A 16,055-nucleotide genomic window follows, 5' to 3' on the forward strand; every position below is an offset into this window, starting at 1 on the left:
GAATCGCCGGGGTGGGGTTGCTCGCCGTGGTAAGGCTCTGGCAGCGGCGCTGGATATGGCCGACTATGTCGGGGTGGGTGGGGAAGAAGGTAGTTTGGGGAGATAGGGGGGTGAATAAGACAGAGGCTGACAGGTGGGGCCTTTGGCCACCTCAACAAATTATCCAGGTAGGCATGCCACATCGGCCGGACAGGTGGGCCCAACCGGTCAAATTCGCTGTCTTCACGACCAAATTAAAGCATCACTACTAGGGAAAATCTTATACACAGAATCTTAGCAGCAGCGCGGCTCAAAAAGAAGCGCTACTACTAATTAGCAGTAGCATGGGTATGCAAAACCCGCTACTGACACAGCGTTAGCAGTAGCGCGTGTGGTATAACCCGCGCTGCTACAAATATCGACCGACAATATCCACCAACCTATGTTTAGCAGCAGCACGGTGCCACGACACGCGCTACTGCTAACTCTGTAGTAGTAGCGCGCTTTTTCTGTGGTCGCTGCTGCTAATTTTTAAATTGGGCACACTATTGGTCCCGCTTAGCAGTAGCGAGTGTGTGGAAAGCGCGCTGCTGCTACTCTCTTATCAGCAGCGCGTTTTACATCCGCGCTACTGCTAAGCCGCCACAAACCACCACCTTTCCCCACCCGTCCTCCCCTCCCCCACCTCCTCTCTTCCCTTTCCCCTACCTCCCACATCCTCCCTCTCTCACTCTTCTTCTTCCTCAATACTTCTTCCCCATTACTCTCCCTCTTCTACCTACCTTTCTCTCTCTTCATTACTCCTAGCTAACTACACCACCTCCATTAATGCATCTCCTTTCTCTTTTTCCTTCCCCCTCCACTAGTTGAAGTTGTCTCCTCCCAAATTAGCTAGCTAGGTAGATGTAGCATTTAGTTAAGTGACCTATTTGCCCCCTAACTAGATCTATCTTTGTCAAGAAGAGCTTTGTGCACTTTTGATCTCCCTACATCATCATCTCCACCGTGTGCTCGATCTCGAGATAGAGGTGATTAAAATTTCATGCTTTTGCAAAATGGAAATATGTTTATGTGTGTGTGATATGATAATTGGGAGATATGATGGAAATTGTGTGTGTGGCATGAGTTGACGCCAAATTGTGCTTTTGAGTTGCCTATGTTTTCCGAAATGTCGATTTATTTCCGTTTCGGTGAATTCCGGGCAAACTCTAGATCTATATATGTCCTATTTTTAGGTAAGGTCATGCCGAATTTTTGTATGACTTTGATGCATGCACGCATTTTTATAATCAATTTTTTTATTATTACTGATAGAGGCAAAGGTATCCCGTCTTTCGATGAGATGGTGATTATTGTTTCTGAGAAGTAGACTTTGACGATCCGACTACATACGTGCGAGGACGTCGCGCCTTAGCAATCGCTAAACCAACTCCGAGAGGTTATTAACCACGTCGGAGCACAATCAACCTAACCACGAGGGTCTATTTCCTATGAGCAAACAAAGAACAAGCAAGAAACTGAGATTGCAATCCGGATATTGCGAATATAAGATGAAATCTTTATTGATCAAGATGGGGTTCTGTGACGTCTTGGTCTGGTCATTGAACACAAACGAAGTACGCGAAGTTGCAGCTATGACGAACTTTTAATCTAAACAAAACCCAAAGTCTAAACGGTGCCCTAAGGGCTGTATATATGGAGGAAGAGGGGGGAATTTCGTCGCCCTTGGTGGAGGGGTCCGAAATCAACCCTATCTCTTGTTTCCCTACACTGTCAGATATCGGGTTCCGGCAAAACCCTTAAGGTTCAAACTCTGATGAGGGCAGGCGGCACTTGGCCGCGTCGCCCGTGCCCTGTAGTGTTCTGCGGAGCGCGGGCTGCCTAAAGCGCGGGGTTGAGGTCACCTTCGGCAGGTGGCGCGACGTGGGCAGGCCATGCCGCCCAGCGGTCGGCGTTGGCCGTCGGGTCGCCGGACATGGAGGCGACGAAGCGGTGGAACATGGTACGGCGGAAGAAAGATTCAGGCACACCCCTACCTGGCGCGCCAAATGTCGGATATCGGGTTCCGGCAAAACCCTTAAGGTTCAAACTCTGGGGTGCACACAAAGATCTTCCCCCTACCGATCCACGTCCCAATGTATCGCTGAGAATCTAAGCTACACGATGAACAACACGGGGACACAAGGTTTATACTGGTTCGGGCCACCGTTGTGGTGTAATACCCTACTCTAGTGTGTGGTGCGGTGGATTGCCTCAAGGGCTGATGATGAACAGTACAAAGGAAGAACAACCTCGCGAGAGGTGTTCTTGGGCTGGTGCGGTGAACTACTTGGGTGAGTTCGATCGCCTCTGGATCTGATGAGAACTCGATGCCCTCTACTATGGTGGCTATCTCTATATATAGAGGCCCTAGTCCTCTTCCCAAATATTGAGCGGGAAGGGCGCCAACAACGGCCATTTTAAAGGGGAACATCCAGTACAAGTTATCCTGACTAAAGTTGGTCTTCGGCTGCCAAAGGCACTCGCCGTCTTGGGCTCCACGATGACCTCCATCCTGCCACTCTGCTGGTCTTGGTCTTATTGCACTGAAATGGTAACCTTTGCCTGATGCCTCGGTACTCCACGCCTGTGCTTGCCCCCTTTGCACCAAAGAGGAAACAAGGACACTGCGCAGGCTGGCGCCCGCCTGGTCTCGATCGTCATGGCTTGCGTCACGAGCACCACGCGAGGTACCCCCGCCTTGATCTCTTCGCCTCCTCGCGAGCCTGCCTGGTGAGGCCATTCCTGAGGAAGCCTTGCGTCGTCAACCCCGCGAGGCTTGGCCCCTCGCGAGGGTCTTGAGCTTGAGTTGATGAAGATGGGTCGTACTGGGCCACCACTTGAGCCACGTCGCAGGCCGCAGGCAGGAAAGTCTGGGGACCCCCGTTCCCAGAACGCCGACAGTAGCCCCCGGGCCCAAGGCGCGCTCAGACTTGGCTTAGCAGTGAAGCGAAAGGGTAAGTGCGGAGCGCCACGGGCCCCAACAACCTGCGACCTTGGTCTCTGCATGGCGGTTGATTGGACGTGGGTGTCTCCGCTTCCCCACGCTCCCCCGATATCCGCCTGGCTAGGCGGCCACGAAACTGTACATGGTTATTGTCGGTGTCAAAACCGGCGAATCTCGGGTAGGGGGTCCCGAACTGTGCGTCTAGGCGGATGGTAATAGGAGACAAGGGACACGATGTTTTTACCCAGGTTCGGGCCCTCTCGATGGAGGTAAAACCCTACTCCTGCTTGATTAATATTGATGATATGGGTAGTACAAGAGTTGATCTACCACGAGATCAGAGAGGCTAAACCCTAGAAGCTAGCCTATGGTATGATTGTTGTTCGTCCTACGGACTAAAACTCTCCGGTTTATATAGACACTGGAGAGGGGTAGGGTTACACAGAGTCGGTTACAATGGGAGGAGATCTTCATATCGTATCGCCAAGCTTGCCTTCCACGCCAAGGAAAGTCCCATCCGGACACGGGACGGAGTCTTCAATCTTGTATCTTCATAGTCCGGGAGTCCGGCCGAAGGTCATAGTTCGGCCATCCGGACACCCCCTAATCCAGGACTCCATCAGTAGCCCCTGAACCAGGCTTCAATGACGACGAGTCCGGCGCGCAAGTTGTCTTCGGCATTGCAAGGCGGGTTCTTCTTCAAATTCCTTGTACCCGTCGAATAGTGTCCAGTATCTAGTGTGTGCTGTCCTCCTCAGCTTCTGTGCCCCATAATGACCATCTTCCACATGTCAATCGAATGCGAAAAGCCAGGGGATTTTTTCAGTCACCCCCCTGGTTGCGTTAATGAACCGCCCATAAAAGAGACGGGGATTTAGATCCAATTCACACCATCTTCCCTCCGCGAGCTTTCATTAGAGTGCCTTCAACAGAGATCCATTCCACCATGGCCAGTCGGTGCAGCTCCTCCTCTCGCCTCTCCAGCCCTCGGCTCGGAGATTGGGGGCGGTGTTCCATCCCGCATAGCGAGCTAGTAGTGCTTCAGTCCAAGGGGCTTCTCCCCCCAGCATATATGATCCCAGTTCGAGCCAGGATTGCTACCTATAGCGGCGGAGAGCAGGCGGAGAGCGTCCCCAATCCCTCTCGAGGAGAGCGGGTATGCCTAGCCCTTATTTGATGAGAGGACTCGGATTTCCAATTCATCCGTTTCTCTGAGGGTTGTTGGAGTTCTACGGCCTCCAGCTACACAACCTCACGCCCGCCTCCATTCTGCACATTGCGGGCTGTTCTTGGGCGTTGAAGCCCATTTCGCGTTGTGGAAGAGGTTGTTTTGCCTCGTGCCCCGTTCTCAGGAGGGGTCTATTTATCAAGTGGGCGGAGCCGAACTATGGCGCATCGCCGGGACCGGATATCTACCCGGTACCCCAAAGAGGACGTCCGAGGACTGGTCCTCGGAGTGGTTCTATATAGATGACGTCCCCCTGCCGGACCCTGTACGGATCGGCCTCCCTGAGTTCAATAATGCTCCGTTGAAGAAGCGCCTGAGCTGGCGCCCGCGGAACCCTCAGAGAGAAATTGACCGGGATGTCCTTTACCTGATGAGCCGGATAAGGTTGTTGGCTCATTCCAGACTGACCATGACCAAGGTCATGGCCATATGCATTACGCGAGGGGTGCAGCCGCTTCAATACAGAGGCCACCCTATGTGGGATTTCAACGGGGAGGATGACGCCACCCGGTGCGGTCGTAAGGGGCCAGATTCGGCTGCCACTTTAACGAGAATCTTATCCGCTATGTACAAGGGAGAAGAAGAGGAATTCCTCCGTGTCAATCCGGAGGGCGGATTCTCCATGTACAATCCTCCTAGTTGGTTGAGCGAACATTTTCACCTGCCGACCCGCTTTCGAAATTCCCGTAATTGAGCATTTAGTCTAACAATGTTAACGCAGGAGCTGCGCCAGACTGTGAAGGAGATAAACAACCCTCCTCCACAACCCGAGGACCCGGATTGATCCCTCGATCCGGACTCCCAAGAGGACCCGGACTTATGTGTGGAGTTAATTGAAGGGGTGTATCATCAATTGAGTAGGGATAATACCCTAGTGGCCATTACGGCCGACTATCCCGGACTACTTCCTGCCTCAAAGGTAAACGAGACCGAAGTCCCAGTATCTTTAAGGAGATCCATTCATGCTTTATCTTGAATGCCGTGAACTAATAGCATTTCATTTCACAGGGTAAATCCTTGAGGCGGAAGGCCGAGCCCGCGGCGGGCAGCCAACAAGGGCCGCTGAAGCCAGGCGGGCCAAAAAGAAGTGCGGACCAGATCGAGACTCCGACGCAATGGTACGGCGTGCAAATTTAACGCCTAGGGTTTATGCCCTTGAGTCTTACTAACGCTCATGATTTTTTTAGAAAGAAGAGAGCCCGCCGGACTATATTCGCCGGCCAAGGTTCAAGGCCGGGTCTGGAAGCGGAGACGGGCACGGGGCGCGCCTCGGGCATTCCTCCGATAGAGGACGCAGACGGGCTATCTGCCACCAATTCAGAGGTGGAGAGTGCCCTGAACCACAGGCGTCGCCGAACTGTTCTTTGTGACGCATGTTTTTCCCCAGAGGCATTGGACGCCTTTAATACAGGAGATGCGTATCTCCGTGCCGCTCAAAATGGTCTAGCTAGAGCCACAAAGCAGTATGTAAAAGACATACAGGTGGGTAAAATTGAAGGTTATATATGTCAGTAGCCCCCGAGACTTGAAACAGTGAAGATAACTGTTTTAAGGATCATGTGCTATGCAGTGTCTTACAAAGAAGAATATGCAACTGTCCCGGGAGCTTGAAGAGTGCAAGGCTCAACTCGAGGCCGCAGTTGCCGCTTCAAAAAAAGCCAAGGAGACGCCCTCAGGTAATATATGCTTCGAAAGATAATTTTGTTGTGAAGCGCGGCAGGTGTGCAACTCTGACTATAATAGTGCAGATGGGGCCGGAGCAAATCCGGACAAGCAGCAACTCCTACGCCAACTAAAGGCTGGCGAGGGTGAGGCAAGAGAAGAACAAACTTCAAGACGCCAATACCCAGCTGGGTGAGGAACTAAAGGATGTTCGTATTCAGCTGTCTGCTTCCATAAAGGACAATCGGCGACTTTGACGCGACATTTTTAGTAAGTGCTTGAATGAATCTTCGAAAAAAGAATTCGGCGAGGAAGTCGATTAACAGAGCTATGTCTGTAGGTCTGCTGACAGGTCGTCCTGCGGAGGAAATGCCCGGTTCAACGGGAGACCTTCTTCCCGAGCTGTTGCAACTGCACGAATGAGTTCGGCAGGCAATGTAGAGTGTCATTCAGGCTATGTGGCCATCCCTCTCCATGCCCGAAGGCCTTGGGGAGCTTACGAAGAAGCTGGAGGGAGTGCACCAGCGCTTCCGGTTGTGGAAGATATCGGCCTGCTGTCAAGGTGCCAGGGAGGCCTGGGCCATGGTGAAGACTCGGTACATGAAGGCTGACCCAAACCACATGGCCGAGGTCGGGCCTATGGGTCCTGACGAAAAGGAGATCCCTGTCAGCTTAGTATATGGCCAGGTAGAGCTGGCTGCAAAGTATTCCCAATAGGACTATAAATTGGACCGCCTGTTGGATGGTATTGAAGAAGAATATACCGAGTCAGATTGACTCTGTAATTTAAAATGACATGAAAAATGCCTTCTAGCCGGATTGTAGATCGTTTGTCATTGCGGACCTTTTTGCTTCGACCTCTGGACCCTATAGTCCGGAGTGTGTCCGAATACCCTCTCGATTATGAAAGAACCGGGGCATGCATGGAGACAAGGCGTAGGGGTCATGATTGCTTTAGCAGACAAGTGCCCAACTAGTTATGTTATATTACATGGTTAGTAAGAAACATCTTCCAGGGAGAATAGTTCCGTTAGGGGTTCCTTTCCCTGGGAGGCATGCCCTAAAGTGCATGTCCGAACTGCTAAAAAGAGCAGAAAAGCATCTGGGGGCAGATAAATAAACACGAAAGATCATCTTTTAGTTCACCGACCGAATATTCCCTTAAGAATGCTAGCTTTCGGCTTCACCCAGTCTGAGGTACACATCCGGCTGACCCGGCAGTAACAATCGCAGAGGTGCTCCCTTTACCACCTAGCCAAACGAACGGGAACGTAGGGGTAAGCACAGGAGCCAGGCAACCCAGCTTGGCCAAAACTTAAGTCATATCGATGCATATAATGGTGTATAAAAGGTTCATGCAGAAGTATCACACATATTTTGGGCATGAGGCCCGTTTTATATAAACTTCTGATAAAGAAGCCCCCAGGTATGAGGAGCGCGGGTGGCTCGTCAAGTACGTGGGAGCAATGCACATGCAAGCCCCTAAGGGCTTGGGAGAAAAAAGGTAGGGAGAGGGAGCGAAATCCCGGACAGCTAATGTGAAAAAATAAAAATAAAAGTAAAAAAAAGGGGACAGAGGAAGGAGACGAACACGAAGTCCGGCGCTAGGCGTAGAATCATCGTAGGCGTGCCGCGTTCCATGGGTTCGGCTCGAGTTGGTTGTCCGATGCATTTCGCAGACGGTCATAGTTTCAAATAGCGGAGATAGCATCCGCTATTGCGTCCGCAATAGCGCTAGTGCAATAGCGTCCGCTATTGATCAAACTAAATGTAGTTACTTTTTGTGAAGGATATAGAAATATACACAACAATCTAGTGTTTTTACAAATCCACTATGTGGACATAGCGCCCGCAATATCACCCGCTATCCGCATTCCGCTACGCGGACCCCAATCCGCTACCAGCCCGCTATCTGCTATTTAAAACTAGGCAGACGGTACGCTCCACCAGTCAGTACTTGGTCGATTATGAAGGGACCCTCCCATTTGGGCTTTAGTTTGTCCTTTTTCTTGTCCAGCAGGCGTAGAACTAGTTCACCAACGTTATAAGTTTTGGCCCGTACTTCTCTGCTTTGATATCTTCGAGCCTGCTGTTGATAGAATGCGGAATGAGCTTTTGCCACCTCGCGCTCCTCCTCCAATGCGTCCAAGCTGTCCTGCCGATCGAGATCGGCTTCTCTTTCTTCGTACATGCGCACTCGAGGTGAGTCATGAATTATGTCGCAGGGCAGTACTGCCTCTGCGCCGTATACCATAAAAAATGGTGTGAATCCGGTAGTGCGATTCGGCGTGGTCCGCAGCCCCCAGAGTACGGAGTCAAGCTCCTCCACCCAGTGTGTGTTAGATTCCTTGAGGGATCGCACTAGTTTGGGTTTGATGCCGCTCATAATGAGACCGTTGGCTCGTTCGACTTGACCATTGGTTTGAGGGTGATAGACTGAAGCGTAGTCGAGCTTAATGCCCATGTTTTTGCACTAGACTTTAACTTCATCGGCCGTGAAGTTTGTGCCGTTGTCAGTTATGATGCTATGGGGGACGCCGTAACGGTGTACGACCCCGGATATGAAGTCTATCATCGGTACGGATTCGGCCATCTTTACAGGCTTGGCCTCTATCCATTTGGTGAATTTGTCCACCATGACCAATAGATATTTTCGCTTGTGGGTTCCTCCTTTAAGGGGTCCGACCATGTCAAGCCCCCAGACCGCAAAGGGCCAGGTAATGGGTATAGTTTGTAGGGCGGTAGGCGGCATGTGGCTTTGGTTGGCGAATAACTGGCAACCGACCTGAGCGTCTGCCCGGGCCATTGACCAATAAAATCCCGGACGGAAGGCCTTGCTTACAAGGGCCCGGGCTGCAGCGTGGTGCCCGCCAAGTCCGGCATGAATTTCAGCCAGAAGGTCTCGCCCTTCCTCTTTGGAGATACACCTTTGAAGGACTCCGGTTGTGCTTTTCTTATAAAGCTCTCCCTCGTGGACTTTGTAGGCTTTATATCGCCGCACTATGCAACGGGCCTCGTTTTGGTCCTCGGGAAGTTCCTGCCTAGTTAGGTAGGCTAGGAATGGTTCTGTCCACGGGGCAATGACTGCCATTATTGTGTGGGCTGACGGTGTTGTTTCGTTGGCGGAGCCACCAACTGTGTCAGAGTGTTTGGTGAGGGGCAGTGCGGTTGCGTCTGGGCTATTGTTTTCGGACTCTCCCTCCCATGATACGGATGGCTTGAACAGCCTCTCTGGGAAGATGTTGGGGGGGACGGCATCGCGCTTGGCGCCGATGCGTGCCAACACGTCTGCTGCCTGGTTATTCTCCCGGGCTATGTGATGAAATTCGAGCCCCTCAAACCGAGCTGACATCTTTAAGACGTCGTTGCGGTAAGCTGCCATTTTCGGATCCTTGGCGTCAAAGTCTCCATTTATTTGGTATATTGCGAGGTTTGAATCCCCGCGGACCTCTAGACGTTGAATGCCCATGGAGACTGCCATCCGGAGGCCATGTAGAAGGGCCTCGTATTCGGCTGCGTTGTTGGAATCCGTGTACATTATCTGAAGTACGTATTGGACTGTGTCTCCGGTTGGGGACGTCAGAACGACGCCAGCCCCCAGGCCCGCCAACATTTTGGAGCCGTCGAAGTGCATGATCCAGTTGGAGTATGCGCCGTACTCTTTAGGGAGCTCGGCTTCAGTCCATTCGGCGATGAAGTCGGCCAAAACCTACGACTTAATAGCTTGCCTTGGCTTGTAAGTTATGTCGAACTAGAGGAGCTCGATGGCCCATTTGGCAATCCGGCCCGTTCACTACTAGGAAAAGGCCTACTAATGGTGCACCTAATTTGGCCATTAATGGCGCATTAGTGGTGCGCCATTAGTGCCACGCCATTAGTATATTTTACTAATGGCGCACCCCTGGTGCGCCATTAGTATCTGATATACTAATGGCGCACCACTGATGCGCCATTAGTGTATACATAAGTGCGCCATTAGTATGCCTCCCAGGGGCCATGTATACCCAGGTGCTTTGGCATACTAATGGCGCACAGCAACAAGATGCGCCATTAGTAACCTCGGCATACTAATGGCGCACTGTTCAGTGATGCACCATTAGTATGCTTTGTCATACTAATGGCGCACTCTCATGTGATGCGCCATTAGTATGAATATTAGGTTTTTTTATTTTTTATTTTCTGTTTTTTGCACAGGTTACAAAATGTATAATTTGACAAAATATAGACAGCACACATCAACAACAGATTCATCGAATACAATAGAAGATTAGTCTTTGAATACAATTCATCATATTAGTCTCCGAATACAATTCATCATATTAGTCTCCGAATTGAAAAGACCGAACAAAGATAGAACATTATATTACAAGTCTCGAGACCGCGAGTAGCGAGTTTGTCTTCACATTACAAGTCGATATCGATCATCTAAACTACCATCACATAGAAGAGAGTTGCGGTCATCACGATGAGCATCATCACGATGAAACTCGTCTTCATCCGGTTCCTCCAACGCTCCCTCCCCTCTCCCGCTAGATAGCGGGCGTATCTAGATTCGGCCTCGGCCCTAGTGGTGTACCCTTTGTAACTGTTACCGCTGAATCGGTGAACCTGTCTCCGACACTCCTCCCAGTCGTCGTAGACTCCGGGAACCTTACCCTTGTACACAACATACATCGGCATCGCTATGCACTAGCCAAACGAAACGTTAGTACCAATTCACAGACAATACATAAGCAATATATAAGTATGCAACAGAACGATCGGAAGAGAAAAGCAAGACGTAGCATCGATTACATCTAAGTTTAACGACTCTCGAAACCAAAGAGACATACTACAAGTTCATTAAAGTTTAATTACAACATGAGCCAATCGATGTTTCAGAACTAGACACAACATCACTGCTTTCGACTCGACTCAAGGGACCGAAGCATGGATGAAGCCGCCGTCTATCGTGGGAGTCATGAAAGAACGGGCGTTGTCAGCCTGCATTTGTAGCATTGTGTCATGTCACTATTGGACGATTGATTTCTGAGGTAGAACTGCCCCGAGGTACGAAGGACATCTTGATGGATGATTTCCACAAACTCCGACTGGATGCGAAAGAATTGTTGTCGGAGGTCCGCGTCCTGGATTGCCGACACGCTCTTTGCCCAATCTTTGAGTTTACTCGGTAGCAGAAGTTGATGATGGTCCCGTACGATCGCCCGCATGTGATGGATGGCGTAGTAGGCACCCTTCTGACCGCCAGGCGGCTGCTTGACGCAGCAGAACGTCGTATTGTGGGAGAACACGTGCTTGCCGTACTTACGAATAGGCCTGGTGAAGGTGCCTCCAGATTTGGCGTAGCCGGGGAGAACATCATCAAGAACCTTCTTGACATTTGTGTAGTCTACGTTCGACTGACGGTCCGGGTCGAAATACGTGGCCATGGAATATTTGGGGCTTAGGAGGATGAGTGTGCAATGTGTGTCACTGCAGAAAACATGGAATGTTAAAAGAAAAACGATCGAAATCTAAGAATTCATATGTTACGGGCCGGTTGAGGGGGGGACTTACTCGGGAAAGTAAGGCATGAGGAAGTTATCCTTATCTTGGTTTGCCAGAATGACGCCTTCGAGGTAAGAACTCGCGACTTGCCGGTCCCCAGCGCTGCCCAAGATCTTGGCACACATGTAGAAGGGGTCGGTATCACGATGTCCGGGGTCTTGTCATGAATGATCCGCATCTCCATACTCAGCGAAAATAGCCGAACGAAGGTGTAGTGCAGCGGATGAAGGTTCATCATAGCGTGGATGTCATCAAACTGCAGGACGATCGTACGCCCGATGGAGTTATCCACAAAGCCCTTGCCCTCTGGCACCTTGGCCGCGAAAACCGGGTATGCCACATCCTTCTCTCTGAGACGCCGCTTCTCCAAAGAAAGAACACTGTCATGCAGACTCCGCATAGCACCGGTTGCAGCATTGAGCATATTTGTCGGTAGCATCGCCCTACCCGCCACATGCACCCTCCTCGAGATATCCTCAGGTGAAGGTGGCCCGTCCTAAGCACGGATCGTACTCAGTGCCGGCTGGCTCGCACCCTTGTTAGTCTTTTTTTTGCGTGCCTTCTTCTTCTCCTGTAATGGGACCAAGTTCTGCTCACAGACCGCCTTCTTGAGTGTATTTGGGCTGATAATATTTCGCACCTCGCCTATCTGAGGCTCGGTGAAGTCGGCAGCTGGATGTTGGGGAACGTTGCAGAAAACAAAAATTTTCCTACTCGTTTCACCAAGATCATCTAGGAGTTCATCTAGCAATGAGTGAATAGATGCATCTACATACCTTGTAGATCGCGAGCGGAAGCGTTCAAAGAACGGGGATGATGTAGTCGAACACGACGTGATTCGAATCACCGGAGATCCTAGCACCGAACGGACGGCACCTCCGCGTTCAACACACGTACGGAAACAGCCACGTCTCCTCCTTCTTGATCCAGCAAGGGAGGGAGGAGAGGTTGAGGGAGATGGCACCAGCAGCAGCACGACGGCGTGGTGTTGATGGAGCTGCAGTACTCCGGCAGAGCTTCGCTAAGCTATAAGGAGGTGGAGGAGGTGTTGGGGAGGGAGAAGGAGGCAACCAAAGGCCAAGGACTCAAGGTATGAGGTCCCTACTCTCCCCCACTATATATAGGGGTGCCAAGGGGGGGGTGGTGCGCAGCCTAGGAGATCCAATCTCCTATGGCCGGCGGCCAAGGGGAGGTTTCCCTCCCCCCCAAGGCACCTAGGAGGTGCCTTAACCCCCTAGGACTCTTTCCCCTTGGAAACCCTAGGCGCATGGGCTTAGTGGGGCTGGTGCCCTTGGCCCAAGCAGGCCAAGGCGCACCCCCTACAGCCCATGTGGCCCCCGGGGATGGGTGGCCCCACCCGGTGGGCCCCCGGGACCCCTCCGGTGGTCCCGGTACAATACCGATAACCCCGAAACTTATCCCGATGCCCGAAACAGGACTTCCCATATATAAATCTTTACCTCCGGACCATTCCGGAACTCCTCGTGACGTCCGGGATCTCATCCGGGACTCCGAACAACATTCGGGTTACTGCATATACATATCCCTACAACCCTAGCGTAACTGAACCTTAAGTGTGTAGACCCTACGGGTTCGGGAGACATGTAGACATGACCGAGATCGCTCTCCGGTCAATAACCAACAGCGGGATCTGGATACCCATATTGGCTCCCACATGCTCCACGATGATCTCATCGGATGAACCACGATGTCGAGGATTTAATCAACCCCGTATGCAATTCCCTTTGTCAATCGATATGTTACTTGCCCGAGATTCGATTGTCGGTATCCCAATACCTTGTTCAATCTTGTTACTGGCAAGTCACTTTACTCGTACCGTAATGCATGATCCCGTGACCAAACACTTGGTCACTTTAAGCTCATTATGATGATGCATTACTGAGTGGGCCCAGTGATATCTCTCCGTCATACGGAGTGACAAATCCCAGTCTCGATCCATATAAAACAATAGATACTTTCGGAGACACCTGTAGTGCACCTTTATAGTCACCCAGTTACGTTGTGACGTTTGATACACCCAAAGCACTCCTACGGTATCCAGGAGTTATACGATCTCATGGTCGAAGGAAGAGATACTTTGACATTGCAAAAACTCTAGCAAACGAACTATACGATCTTGTGCTATGTTTAGGATTGGGTCTTGTCCATCACATCATTATCCTAATGATGTGATCCCGTTATCAATGACATCCAATGTCCATAGCCAGGAAACCATGACTATCTATTGATCAACGAGCTAGTCAACTAGAGGCTTACTAGGGACATGTTGGTGTCTGTTATTCACACATGTATTACGATTTCCGGATAACACAATTATAGCATGAATAAAGACAATTATCATGAACAAAGAAATATAATAATAATGCTTTTATTATTGCCTCTAGGGCATATTTCCAACAGTCTCCCACTTGCACTAGAGTCAATAATCTAGTTATATTGTGATGAATCGAACACCCATGGAATTCTGGTGTTGATCATGTTTTGCTCTTGGGAGAGGTTTAGTCAACGGATCTGCTACATTCAGGTCCGTATGTACTTTACAAATCTCTATGTCTCCATCTTGAACATTTTCACGGATGGAGTTGAAGCGACGCTTGATGTGCCTTGTCTTCTTGTGAAACCTGGGCTCCTTGGCAAGTGCAATAGCTCCAGTGTTGTCACAGAAGAGCTTGATCGGCCCCGACGCATTGGGTATGACTCCTAGGTCGGTGATGAACTCCTTCACCCATATTGCTTCATGTGCTGCCTCCGAGGCTGCCATGTACTCCGCTTCACATGTAGATCCCGCCACGACGCTCTGCTTGCAACTGCACCAGCTTACTGCCCCACCATTCAAAATATACACGTATCCGGTTTGTGACTTAGAGTCATCCAGATCTGTGTCGAAGCTAGCGTCGACGTAACCTTTTACGACGAGCTCTTCGTCACCTCCATAAACGAGAAACATTTCCTTAGTCCTTTTCAGGTACTTCAGGATATTCTTGACCGCTGTCCAGTGTTCCTTGCCAGGATTACTTTGGTACCTTCCTACCAAACTTACGGCAAGGTTAACATCAGGTCTGGTACACAGCATGGCATACATAATAGAACCTATGGCTAAGGCATAGGGGATGACGCTCATCTCTTCTATATCTTCTGCCGTGGTCGGACATTGAGCTGAGCTCAATTTCACACCTTGCAAAACAGGCAAGAACCCTTTCTTGGACTGATCCATTTTGAACTTCTTCAAAATCTTATCAAGATATGTGCTTTGTGAAAGACCTATGAGGCGTCTTGATCTATCCCTATAGATCTTGATGCCTAATATATAAGCAGCTTCTCCAAGGTCCTTCATTGAAAAACTCTTATTCAAGTAGGCCTTAATGCTGTCCAAAAGTTCTATATCATTTCCCATCAAAAGTATGTCATCTACATATAGTATGAGAAATGCTATAGAGCTCCCACTCACTTTCTTGTAAACACAGGCTTCTCCATAAGTCTGTGTAAACCCAAACGCTTTGATCATCTCATCAAAGCGAATGTTCCAACTCCGAGATGCTTGCACCAGCCCATAAATCGAGCGTTGGAGCTTGCACACTTTGTCAGCATTCTTAGGATCGACAAAACCTTCCGGCTGCATCATATACAATTCTTCCTTAAGGAAACCATTAAGGAATGCCGTTTTGACGTCCATTTGCCATATTTCGTAATCATAGAATGCGGCAATTGCTAACATGATTCGGACGGACTTCAGCTTCGCTACCGGTGAGAAAGTCTCATCGTAGTCAACCCCTTGAACTTGTCGATAACCCTTAGCGACAAGCCGAGCTTTATAGATGGTCACATTACCATCCGCGTCTGTCTTCTTCTTAAAGATCCATTTATTTTCTATGGCTCGCCGTTCTACGGGCAAGTCAGTCAAAGTCCATACTTTGTTTTCATACATGGATCCTACCTCGGATTTCATGGCTTCTAGCCATTTGTCGGAATCTGGTCCCGCCATCGCTTCTTCATAGTTCGAAGGTTCACCGTTGTCTAACAACATGATTTCCAAGACAGGGTTGCCGTACCACTCTGGTGCGGAACGTGTCCTCGTGGACCTTCGAATTTCAGTAGGAGCTTGATTAGAAGTATCTTGATCATTATCATTAACTTCCTCTCTAGTCGGTGCTGGCACCTCAGGAACATTTTCTTGAGTTGCGCCATTTTCCGGTTCAAGAGGCAATACTTCATCAAGCTCTACTTTCCTCCCACTTACTTCTTTCGAGAGAAACTCTTTCTCCAGAAAGGACCCATTCTTGGCAACAAAGATCTTGCCTTCGGATCTGAGGTAGAAGATATACCCAACAGTTTCTTTAGGGTATCCTATGAAGACGCATTTTTCCGATTTGGGTTCGAGCTTTTCAGGTTGAAGTTTCCTGACATAAGCATCGCATCCCCAAACTTTTAGAAATGACAGCTTAGGTTTCTTCCCAAACCATAATTCATACGGTGTCGTCTCAACGGATTTCGACGGGGCCCTATTTAAAGTGAATGCGGCAGTCTCTAAAGCATAGCCCCAAAAAGATAGTGGTAAATCGGCAAGAGACATCATAGATCGCACCATATCTAATAGAGTGCGATTACGACGTTCGGACACACCATTACGCTGAG

The sequence above is a fragment of the Triticum aestivum genome, chromosome 5B, assembly GCF_018294505.1.
Source record: "Triticum aestivum cultivar Chinese Spring chromosome 5B, IWGSC CS RefSeq v2.1, whole genome shotgun sequence".
NCBI classification, from domain to species: Eukaryota; Viridiplantae; Streptophyta; class Magnoliopsida; order Poales; family Poaceae; genus Triticum; species Triticum aestivum.